The sequence below is a fragment of the Myotis lucifugus genome, unplaced genomic scaffold (genome assembly GCF_000147115.1).
Source record: "Myotis lucifugus unplaced genomic scaffold, Myoluc2.0 scaffold_19, whole genome shotgun sequence".
NCBI classification, from domain to species: domain Eukaryota; kingdom Metazoa; phylum Chordata; class Mammalia; order Chiroptera; family Vespertilionidae; genus Myotis; species Myotis lucifugus.
The window spans coordinates 11,972,080-11,985,213 of NW_005871067.1; the positions used below are offsets into that span (position 1 = coordinate 11,972,080).

The 13,134-nt window shown below is 44.6% G+C and overlaps 1 protein-coding gene across 1 annotated transcript in view; it reads right to left on the reverse strand.

Moving 5' to 3' along the window:
- LOC102431437 (cryptic protein-like) overlaps positions 1–13,134 on the reverse strand; it is a 21,769-nt gene that overhangs the window by 6,729 nt on the left and 1,906 nt on the right. The window lies entirely within an intron of this gene.

The following is a 13,134-nucleotide window of genomic DNA, read 5'->3' on the forward strand; positions in this document are numbered from 1 at the left end:
TTCAACCCAGAGGCATTAGGCCCCAGGCAGGGGGCGGGAGCCCACGATCGGGGGGGACGGCTGCAACCGAGGGTTCCCCTGCCCAGGCCTAACGCCTCGACCAGAGGAAGGCGTTTAGGCCGGGGGCAAGGGGCGGCTGCAGCTTGGGGGTTCCCCGCTGCCCGGGCCCCAACGCCTCGGCCAGGAGGCGTAAAGGCCCGGGCAGGGGGCGGGAGCTCCGATTCGGGGGGGTAGCTGCAGCTGGGGGGGGTTCCCCTGCCTGGGCCCTAACCCCTTCGGCCAGAGGGCGTTAAGGCCCGGGCAGGGGGCGGGAGCCCCATGATAGGGGGGGGCGGCTGCAGCTGGGGATCCCCACTGCCCGGGCCTCACGCCTCGGCCAGAGGCGTTAGGCCCAGGCAGGGGCGGAGTCCAGGATCGGGGGGCGGCTGCAGCTTGGGGGGTCCCCTGCCCGGGCCTAACGCCTCGGCCAGAGGCCTTAGGCCCGGGCAGGGGCGGAGCCCACGGTGGGGGAGGCTGCAGCTGCGGGCTGAGGCTGCATGGGCGGCATGGGTGATCGTAGGGAGCTGGGGGTCCCCTGCCCACCCTGATCTGGGACTCCCTTCAGGGCAAACCAGCTGGCTCCCACCCGTGCACCAGGCTTCTATCCTATATAATAAAAGGGTAATGTGCACATGCAATTTTTTTTCCCAAGTATATTTTATTGATTTTTTACAGAGAGGAAGGGAGAGGGATAGAGAGTTAGAAACATCGATGAGAGCGAAACTTCGATCAGCTGCCTCCTGCACACCCCCTACTAGGGATGTGTACGCAACCAGAGTACATGCCCTTGACAAAAATCGAACCTGAGACCCTTCAGTCCGCAGGCCGATGCTCTATCCACTGAGCCAAACCCGTTAGGGCGGTAATGTGCAAATTGACCCTAACAGCAGAACGACTGGGAATGACTGGTCACTATGATACACACTGACCGCCAGGGGGCAGATGCTCAATGCAGGAGCTGCCCCCTGGTAGTCAGTGCACTCCCACAGGGGGAGCTCTGCTCAGCCACAAGCCAGGCTGAAGGCATCACATTGGCGATGGTGGGAGCCTCTCCTGCCTCCTCAGCAGCTCTGTGGATGTTCAACTGCAGCTTCGGCCCGCTAGCAAGTGGACATCCCCCAAGGGATGTATCACTGCCAGCTTAGGCACAATCCCCCGGGGAGCAGGCCTAAGCCAGCAGGTGGACATCCCCTGAGGGGTCCCAGACTGCGAGAGGGCACAGGCTGGGCTGAGGGACCCCCAAGTGCACAAATTTTTGTGCACCGGGCCTCTAGTTTATTATAAGCTACTAGAGGCCCAGTGCATGAATTCATGCACCAGTGGGGTCCCTCGGCCTAGCCTGCAGGAATCAGGCCAAAACTGGATCTCCAACATCCCCTGAGGGGTCCCGGATTGCGAGAGGGCACAGGCCAGGCCAAAGGACCCTGCCAGTGCACGATCGTGGCTGGGGAAGGACACTGGAGGTTGGCCAGCCAGGGAGGGACCGTGGCAGGTCTCACTCAGTCCCAGTCAGTAAGACCCTAGCAGCAAACTAACCTACTGGTTGAAGCACCTGCCCCCTGGTGGTCAGTGCACATCATAGCAAGCAGTTGAGCAGCCTTAGCATATCATTAGCATATTACGCTTTGATTGGCTGAACGGCCGACTGGACACTTAGCATATTAGACTTTTATTATATAGGATGATTTTTATTATACACTTATTGAATGGCCTTTTTTAGACTTTAGTCAGACATACCAGATTTTTATCATGTATACTAGCCTGCACATACGTGAAAAGGAAGCTATAAAGGAAATCAAGTTTGTGCATGCTCAGCATGGCAGCTGTGTCATCACTACTTAATGGGAAAATGGCTCAAATATTTTTACTGGTGGAATGGGAGATTTAAAAAAAAAAGTTTGGCCAGCACCCTGGATGAGAATAACATCATGCTTCAATGTGAGGTCCAGAACCAGAATTCCCAAAACACTCCTATTTGCAGATACTCACAGATGCCCTTGGGAGGCAAATGGCTTCCTCTCCTATTGTGCAACCCAGAGAGCTCACCCATTGGACCAACACCTATCATGGGAGAATATTCCAGGAGGGCTTAACAAAGGGTCTGCTCTCTCCCAGGCAGCACACCATGGTCTCACTGCTGGTTGGGGCCAAGACCTGCGCAAGCCATCTTCCCCACAGTTCACAGCCACACAGACTGCAGCCACACAGGCCACAGCCCCTCAACACCCACAGTCCCACAGGCTGGCTCTGTCCCGCAGATGTTTATTTGCTTGTTGGTAGGTTTGTTGATTGTTTTATGTCAGAAATGTATTTTTAAAAACTGAGTTTGAAGTGAGAAGTGAAACTTGACCTGACCACAATCTGACATTTGCATTTTCTGTTTGTCTTTGAAGGCATTTGAGTTTCCTACTTCACTTTGTCATTATTTAGAGGATTAAACTAGTTCTTGATACTAATGAAATATACTAATGAAATTCTTTGGGACTATGTGTAAGAAGAACCACCCTCTGTATAAAGAGATCTTGGGCTGGCTCAAGGACTAAGTAAAAGCCCCTATTAGCGGAAAGCTTACCTTTTTTAACCCTAATTAACTTAATGCCCACCAAGTATTAGAGGGTGTTGTTCATTTCACATTTCAATAAATTTACAATTAATGCTAGATTATGAAGTAATTCTAACTTCAATGTATTGATTAAAATACTTTGATGAGGAGAAACCAAGATGGCGGCATAGGTAAACACCGGAAATTGCTGCCTCGCACAACCACTTCAAAAATACAACTAAAAGACAAAACGAACACCATCCAGAACAAGAGGAAGGCTGGCTGCATGGAAATTCTACAACTAAAAGGAAAGAGAAAAGCACACTGAGACTCAGAGGAGGTGCAGAAGTAAAGTGCAGAGGTACGGAGGCACACGCAGAAAGGGCTGGCAACTGAGGATACAGTTGTCTTTTTCAATCAGGAGGGAGACACAAGCTCCCGATGGAACTGACTCCAGTTCCGGGCGAGTCTCTGGGGACCCAGACTCATACGGGGAGAAATTGGACTGTCTGGCATCGGTCGGAACTCGAGGGCGGCTTTCTCTCAGAGGTGCTTGCAGCGATTACCAGGACACTGAGATGCAGGGCCTCTTAGGGTAGGACTGAGGAGCAGCCATAGCTGCTTGCTCCACCCTGTTGATCCCCTGAGACCCCACCCTACCCAAGCTGTGCACAGAGGCATTTGCATATGAAAGGCCTGGCCCTTGGCAATCTGAAAATTACCTAACAAACTGCAGCTGGGCCAGACAGACCCAGAACTTCCAAAAGAAGGCCCAAGGCCCCACAGCAGCTTGCATTGCTTCACAGCTGGGCCTCATCTAGGCACCTCCAAACCCCAAACAAAGAAGAGGAATCTGCAGATCTCTGCATAGCTCCTGCTGGGTAGCCTCAGGCAAAAACTAAATTAGCACCTCCTTAGAGATCCAAGAGCCAGTGTACCCAGTGGTCAGAGTGGGACCATCCAGATTACAACTCCTCAGATCCATAAGGGACACACTCAGGGGGCAGACTCAGTGAGCACCAAAGCCCCACTGAAGCAAGTCTTGCCCCAGAAGGTTGTCTCCAGCACAGAAGTTCTCCCACTGCAGACACAGCTGATTCTCACAGCCAATTGTCCTGGAGGTCAATTCCTCCCAGTGATACCTACAACAATCAAGGCTTACAACAAGACTGTTCACAAAGCCCACAAAGGAGTGCACCAAGAGTGTCCACCTCAGGTAATTGGGGAGGCTGAGCCACTGGACCCTATAGGACACCTAGCACAGAAAGCCACCCTATCAACACAGGGAAGCATAAAAAATGCGGAGACAAAGAAACAGGTCACAAATGACAGAAATGGAGGAAAGCAAACTACTGGATATAGAGTTCAAAACCACACTTCTAAGGTTTTTCAAGAATTTTCTAGAAACCGCCAATAAATTTAGTGAGACCCTCAAGAAATCTAGTGAGACCCTTGAGATTATAAAAAAGGACCAACTAGAAATTAAGCATACACTGACTGAAATAAAGAATATTATACAGACTCCCAACAGCAGACTAGAGGATCGCAAGAATCAAGTCAAAGATTTGAAATACGAAGAAGCAAAAATCACCCAACCAGAAAAACAGAAAGAAAAAAGAATCCAAAAATATGAAGATAGTGTAAGGAGCCTCTGGGACAACTTCAAGCGTACCAACATCCGAATTATGGTGGTGCCAAAAGAAGAGAGAGAGCAAGATATTGAAAACCTATTTGAAGAAATAATGACAGAAAACTTCCCCAACCTGGTGAAAGAAATAGACTTACAAGTCTAGGAAGCGCAGAGAACCCCAAACAAAAGGAATCCAAAGAGGACCACACCAAGACACATCATAATTAAAATGCCAAGAGCAAAAGACAAAGAGAGAATCATAAAAGCAGCAAGAGAAAAACAGTCAGTTACCTACAAGGGAGTACCCCTACGACTGTCAGCTGATTTCTAAACAGAAACTATGCAGGCCAGAAGGGAGTGGAAATAAATATTCAAAGTGATGAATAGCAAGAACCTACAACCAAGATTACTTTATCCAGCAAAGCTATCATTCAGAATTGAAGGTCAGATAAAGAGCTTCACTGATAAGAAAAAGCTAAAGGAATTCATCACCACCAAACCAGTAATGGAGTAAATTCAGTATTATATGAAATGCTGAAAGGTATCCTTTAAAAAGAGGAAGAAGAAGAAAAAGGTAAAGATACAAATTATAAACAACAAATACACATCTATCAACAAGTGAATCTAAAAATCAAGTGAATAAATAATCCTATGAAGAGAATAAACTGGTGAATATAATAGAATCAGGGGCATAGAAAGGAAGTGGACTGACTATTCTTGGGGGGGTGGAAGGGGTGTGGGGGGTGCTGGAAGAGGCTGGACAAAAATCATGCACCTATGGATGAGGACAGTGGGGGTGGGGGTGGGGGTAAGGGCAGAGGGTAGGGTAGGAACCGGGTGGAGGGGAGCTATGGGGGGGAAAAAGAGGAACAACTGTAATAATCTGAACAATAAAGATTTAATTTAAAAAATAAAAAAATAAAATACTTTGGTGATGTTAATAAAGTAAACTATAAATTATTTTGTGCATAATATGTAACAGGTACAGTGCCTTTGCATCTTAAACAATGGGCAATATTCAGCTCCAATTTTGCATCTGTGGTGTCTTAAGCACAAAAAAGTCCTTTAACCTTTCTCAAGATTATAAACATTATAAAAAGTATTTTGGAAATTTGAACAAGTACTTTGGGGGATTTTTCATGCTATTTCTATTGTGCCACATTTCCTCTTTAAATGCAATGTTAACAAGTGCAAATGAAGAAAATGGTAGAATTATAGTTACTTGTCTAAATCATGTTGTTTTTAGAACACCAAGAAAGGATTATTTGACCTGTAATATAGTAATAGGTAATGGCTTATATGGTGATTATTCTTTGGAGCTATATTTGGACCTAAGAAGTCAATATTTATTTAGAATTATAATGCACAAAGCATTATTTTAGGTCCTAAAGCAGAAAAATTACAAAAATAGCCCACAGCAATAAACAAAATTATTTTGCACAAATTTTATCCTTCAACATCTGTGTGAGGGTGAAGGGCAGGCTATCCTCATCTGACATGAGAAAATAAAGGAACAAATCATGTTCTTCTAAGTCAAAATGGAAAAACATGCCTTGGAAAGGTATTATATTTGAGATTAGGAAAGCTTGTCATTCTTTGATTCAATAGGGCCCTGGAGATCTTTTGGGCATGGAGTCCCCGGAGGAGCCAGAGAGCCACAATTTCATAGCACACTGGCATTAAAAGCAGATTGGATGAAGCAGAGGACAAAAATCAGTGACTTAGAAGACAAGGTAGAAATAAATACCCAATTAGAGTAGCAAACAGAAAAAAGAATTAAAAATCAGGAAGATAGCTTAAGGGAGCTCTAGGACAACATGAAATGTAACAACATTCGCATTATAGGAATACCAGAAGGGGAAGAGGATGAGCAAGGAACAAAGAACCTGTTTAAAGAAATAATGACAGAAAACTTCCCCAACCTGGTCAAGGAAAATGCCACACAAGTTCAGGAGGCAGAGAGAGTCCCAATCAAGAGGAACCCAAAGAGGCCCACACCTAGACACATCATAATTAAAATGGCAAATGTTAAAGACAAAGAAAGAATCTTAAAGGCAGCAAGAGAGAGAGAGTAAATTACATACAAAGGAGTTCCCATTAGAATGTCAACTGACTTCTCAAAAAACAACAACACTTTAGGCCAGAAGTTAGTGGCCTGAAGTACTCCAAGTAATGAAAAGCAAGGGTCTAAATCCAAGACTACTGTATCCAGCAAGGCTATAATTTAAAATTGAAGGTAAAATACAAAGCTTTCCAGACAAAAAGAGGTTAAAGCAGTACATTACCACCAAACCAGCAATGTTAAAGGGACTTCCTTAGGAAGAAGAAGAAAAGGAGAGAGAGAGGATCACAGGCATAAGAAAAAAATTAAAATGGCAATAAATAAATACCTATTAATAATAACCTTAAATGTAAATGGACTAAATGCTCCAGTCAAAAGATATAGGGTGACTGGATAAGAAAACATGACCCATATATATATACTGGCTACAAGAGACCCACCTCAGAACAAAAGATACACACAGACTAAGAGTGAAGGAATGGAAAGTAAAGAAAAGCTGGAGTAGTAATACTCATATCAGACAAAATAGACTTCAAAATGAAGGCCAAACAAGAGATAAAGAAGGCACTTCATAATACTAAAGGGAATATTTCAACAAGAAAATATCTCTTGTAAACATATATGCATCCAATATAGGAGCACGCAGGTATATTAAAAAAAACTCTTAAAGGACATTAAGAGAGAGATTGACAGCAATACAGTCATAGTGTAGGACTTTAACACCCCACTGACATCACTGGATAGATCTTCCAGACAAAAAATTAACAAGGAAACAGAGGCCTTAAATAAACAAGGAAACACAGTAGATCAGATGGATCTAACCGATATTTACAGAACAGTTCACACCAAACCAACAGTGCCCATGGAACATTCTCAAAAATAGACCACATGTTAGGGTACAAAACAAGCCTACACAAATTCAAGAAGATTGATATAATACCAAGCATCTTCTCGGATCACAATGGCATGAAATTAGAAATCAACTACAAAAAAAAAAAAAAAAAAAAACCTCAAATACATGAGACTAAATAGCATGTTATTAAGCAATGAAAGGGTTACCAATGAGATCAAGCAAGAAATTAAAAACTTCCTGGAAACAAATGAAAATGAACACACAACCACCCAAAACAAAGAGAAAGGACCCAAATAAATAAAACAAGAGATGAAAGAGCCAATATAATAACAGACATCACAGAAATACAAAGGATTGAAAACAAATACTATGAACAATTATATGCCAACAAACTAGATGAACCTGGGTGAAATGGACAAATTCCTAGAAATATTCAATCTTCCAAAACTCAATCAGGAAGAATCAGAAAACCTGAGTAGGCCAATAACAACTGATGAAATTGAAGCAGTAATTCAAAAACTTCCAGCAAATAAAAGTCCTGGACCCGATGGATTTACAGGTGAATTTTATCAAACATTCAAAGAAAAACTAACAACTATCCTCCTCACACTATTCCAAAATATTCCAGAGGAGGGTACACTTCCAAGTTTTTTTTATGAAGCCAGCATTATCCTAATTCTGAAACCAGATAAAGACACTACAAAGAAAGAGAATTACAGGCCAATATCCCTGATGAACATAGATGCTAAAATTCTCAACAAAATATTAGCATATCAGATCCAGCAATATATTAAAAAGACCATACACCATGATCAAGTGGGATTTATTCCAGGGATGCAAGGCTGGTACAATATTTGCAAATCAATAAATGTGATATATCACATAAACAAATTGAAAGATAAAAGCCACATGATCATATCAATAGATGCAGAAAAAGCAAAATACAGCATTCTTTTTTGATAAAAATTCTCAGCAAAGTGAGAATAGAGGGGTCATATCTCAACATAATAAAGCCCATATATGACAAACCTTCAGCCAACATAACACTCAATGGCCAAAACTAAAAGGGTTTCCCTTAAAAACAGGAACAAGACAAGGATGTCTGCTTTCACCACCCTTATTTAACATAGTACTGGAAATCCTAGCTACAGCCAGCAGATGAGAAGAAGAGGTAAAAGGCATCCAAATTGGAAAGGAGGAAGCAAAACTCATTATTCACAGATGACATGATATTGTATAGAGAAAAGCCTAAAGACTCCACCAGGAAACTACTAGACTTAAAAAATGAATTCAGCAAGGTATCAGGATATAAAATCAACATCCAGAAATCAATGGCATTTTTACGCAACAATAATGAACTCTCAGAAGAAAAAAATTAAAAAGCAATCCTATTTACCATTGCAACAACAACAAAAAAGATACCTAAGAATAAACTTAACCAAGGAAGTAAAAGGCCTGTACTTGGAAAACTATAGGACATTGAAAAAAAAAATGGAGGAAGATAGAAACAAATATAAGTGTATACAATGTTTATGAATTAGAAGAATTAATATCATCAAAATGTCTATACTATCCAACACAATCTATAGATTCAACACAATCCCTATTAAAATCCCAAAGGAGAAAATAAACAATTGGGACTACATCAAAATAAAAAGCTTCTGTATAGCAAAAGAAATAACCATCAAATTAAAAAGGGAATCCACTGAATGAATGGGAGAACATATTTTCCAATAATAGATTTGATAAGGGGTTAATATCCAAAATATGTAAAGTACTCATACAACTCAACAAAAAGAAGACAAACAATCTAATTACAAAATGGGCAGAAGACCTGAATAGACATTTCTCCATAATCATCAGAGAAATGCAAATTAAAACCACAATGAGATATCACTTCACACCTGTCAGAAAGGCTATCATTAAAAAATCAACAAACAAGTGCTGGTGAGGATGTGGAGAAAAGGGAACACTAGTTCACTGCTCGTGGGAATGCAGATTGGTGCAGCCACTATGGAAAATAGTATGGAGTTTCCTCAAAAATTTAAAAATGGAACTTTCATTTGACCCAGCGTTTCCACTTCTTGGAATATATCCTAAAAACACCAAAACTCCAATCAGAAAGAATATATACACCCCTATGTTCATAGCAGCATTATTTACAATAGCTAAGATTTGGAAACAGCCCAAGTGCCCATCAGTAGATGAATGGATAAAAAAAGCTGTGGGATATTTACACTATGGAATACTAGGTAGCTGTAAAAAAGAGGGATCTCTTACCCTTTGGGACAGCATGGATGGACCTGGAAAATATTATGCTGAGTGAAATAAGCCAAGCTGAGAAAGACAAATATCACATGATCTCACTTATTTGTGGAATCTAATGAACAAAATGAATTGACCAATAAAGTAAGACCCGAAGCAGGGAGGCATGAAACAGACTGACAAACCTCGATGTGGGGTTGAGGGGATGAGAAGAGATAAACCAAAGAACTTATATACTTACTAGTGGCCCGGTGCATGAAATTCATGCACATTAAAAGGGAATTAATTAGAGGAAATATTTTAATATTACTATTTGCCCTTTATGATAGAAGTGTCAGAGATGAAAGAAAATTAGTAAAATGTATATGAAAATCTTCCTCCTGTCAGAGTCTGGGGCGCGCCCAACTGTGTGTGCCTGAAAATCGCGTGAGACCCAAACCCGGCTGGCCCCACCCCCATTGGGCAAGATCCAGACCCGTCAAGCCCCGCTGGGTGGGGGGGGTGCAGCCTCAGGTCCCCAGGCCCAGCGCCGGGGCGGGGAGCGTGGCCTGACATTCCCCATAAAGCCCCGCCGTGTGGGGGGCGCAGCCTCAGGTGCCTTGCCCGAGCCCAGCACCATGCAGCCTCAGGTCCCTGCTGATTGCTCATTAAGGCTCGTTATGGGAACTTGGCCTTCGCTGTGGGCGCAGCCATCTTGTGCTATGAAATCCCTGCCTCCGCTGTGGGCACAGCCATCTTGGTGTGATGGTCAATTTGCATATTCCTGCTTTATTAGATAAGGTATGTATAGCCCATTGACATGGACAATAGGGTAGTGAAGAGTAAAGACCTGGGGAGTGGATAGGGGCTGGGAGGAGGGGGGAAAGGGGGAGAAAATGGGAAATTTTCTGTAATATGAATAATTTTTTAAAAATTTTTTTAAAAAGAAAAAAATATCTTTATTTTGTATTGATGATTATTCTTATAGGTAGAGTATACAAATGGCACAGTGTTTGAGAATCAGATCCTGAACCCTTATGTACTGCTAATTGGGAATGTAAACTGACACAGCCATTAGGGAAAACAGTATGGAGGTTCCCCAAAACATTAAAAACAGAACTTCCATACAAACCAGCAATCCCACTTCTGGATATTTATCTGAAGAAGTCCAAATCACTAATTCCAAAAGATATATACATTCCCATGTTCACTGCAGCATTATTTACAAATAGCCAAGATATATAAGTACACAGGTGTACATCAGTGGATGACAGGATAAAGAAAATGTGAGATATCTACACTAATAAAAGAGAAACATGGTAATTGGCATACGACCGCTACCCTTCCCATTGGCTAATTAGCGAGATATGCAAATTAATCACCAGCCAAGATGGCGGTTAACTGTCAACAAAGATGGCGGTTAATTTGCATATGTAGGCACAATGCAGGAAGGCAAAAGGGAAAGCACAGAAGAAGCCCCCTGGCACTGACAGTGATCGGAAACCCAGGGGGGAGCTAAGAGCCAGGGGACAGGGCAAAGGCGGCCCCCTTTTGCCCTGCCCCCCCCAGCCATTGATTGGAGAATTCCTGGCCTTTGCCGCACTGCCCAGTGATAGTGGGAAGTAGGGGTGGAGCCAGCGATGGGAGCTGGGCAGGGCCGAACCCCCCAATCATGGGGGTGGCTGCAGCTGTCGGTCTCCGCTGCCTGGAGCCCACTATCAGGGAGCGGTTGAGCTGGGTGGGGGGGCGGCTGCAGCTGGGGGTCCCCGCTGCCCGGGCCTAACGACTCGGCCAGAGGCGTTAGGCCCAGGCAGGGGCGGAGCCCACGATCGGGGGTGGCTGCAGCTTGGGGTGTCCCCTGCCTGGGCCTAACGCCTCGGCCAGAGGTGTAAGGCCTGGGCAGAGGCGGAGCCACTATAGGGGGGCAGCTGCAGCAAGGGTCCCCTGCCTGGGCCTAACTCCTAGGCCAGAGGCATAAGGCCCGGGCAGGGGCGGAGCCCACGATCGGGGGAGGCTGCAGCTGCGGGGGTCCCTTGCCCGGGCCTAATGCCTTGGCCAGAGGCATTAGGCCTGGGCAGGAGCAGTGCCAGCGATCATGGGGAGCAGGGGCACAGTCGCTGATGGTGGGAGCTTGGGGTCCCCTGCCCAGGCCTAATGCCTTGGCCACAGGCGTTAAGCCTGGGAAGGGGTGGAGCAGGAGGTCCCTTGGAGAGCTGTGGGTCCCCTGCCCAGGCCTAATGCCTGGGCGAGAGGTATTCGGGCAAAGCGGTCAATCGCAGGGAGCAGGGGCCGAGTTGACGATGGTGGGGAGCTGGGGGTCCCTTGCCCAGGCCTAATGCTTTGGCCAGAGGTGTTAGGCATGAGCATGGGCAGAGCCAGAGATCGTGAGCAGGGGCAGCGTGGGCGATCGTAGGGAGCTGGGGGTCCCCTGCCCACCCTGATCTGGGACACCCTTCAGGGCAAACCAGCTGGCTCCCACCCGTGCACCAGGCTTCTATCCTATATAATAAAAGGGTAATGTGCACATGCAATTTTTTTCCCCAAATATATTTTATTGATTTTTTTACAGAGAGGAAGGGAGAGGGATAGAGAGTTAGAAACATAGATGAGAGCGAAACTTCGATCAGCTGCCTCCTGCACAACCCCTACTGGGGATGCGTACGCAACCAGAGTACATGCCCTTGACGAGAATCGAACCTGGGACCCTTCAGTCCGCAGGCCGATGCTCTATCCACTGAGCCAAACCCGTTAGGGCGGTAATGTGCAAATTGACCCTAACAGCAGAACGACTGGGAATGACTGGTCACTATGATACACACTGACCGCCAGGGGCAGATGCTCAAATGCAGGAGCTTCCCCCTGGTAGTCAGTGCACTCCCACAGGGGGAGCTCTGCTCAGCCACAAGCCAGGCTGACGGCATCACAGTGGCAATGGTGGGAGCCTCTCCTGCCTCCTCAGCAGCACTATGGATATTCAACTGCAGCTTCGGCCCGCTGGCAAGTGGACATCCCCCAAGGGATGTATCACTGCCAGCTTAGACACAATCCCCCGAGGAGCAGGCCTAAACCAGCAGGTGGACATCCCCCGAGGGGTCCCAGACTGCGAGAGGGCACAGGCTGGGCTGAGGGACCCCCGAGTGCACAAATTTTTGTGCACTGGGCCTCTAGTTTGTTAATAAAATGCAGAAAATTATATTATAAAATGGGGTAAAATACAAGGATCCCAATGGAAATTCTACTGAGAAATACATATTTCTGTTCAATTATCTGCTAATGGAGAATGCCAATGTGTGTTACTTTAACATTACATATACAGTCTAAACTAAGTTTCTGATACCCTACATCCCAATCCTTACCTTTCCAGAATCTTCCCTATCTCAGTTAATGGCAGTTCTCTCTCTATTTTGTTTTTTTGTTGTTGTTTTTTTATGTGTTTTTTTTTTAATCTATTACTCAGGCCTCAAACTTTGGAGGCTTTGGTTCTTTAGCAAATTTTGTTAAAAAATATAAATGTCTTTGTAGTTTCAGACCTCAATCAGTGCTCATCATTTAAATTGGCATCTCCTCAATTTTATGGATAAATGCAATGGCTTTCTAGTGGATCTTCCTGTTGTCTAGTCTCAATACATCAGTAACAGTATACAGTATAGTCTTAATACACTTACATATTTGGAGTGTCTACTATGTACCAGGTATTCTTCTTGGTGCGTGGAATTACAATCATACAGAACAAAACAAAGTAATATTCCTTTCTGGAATTCCAG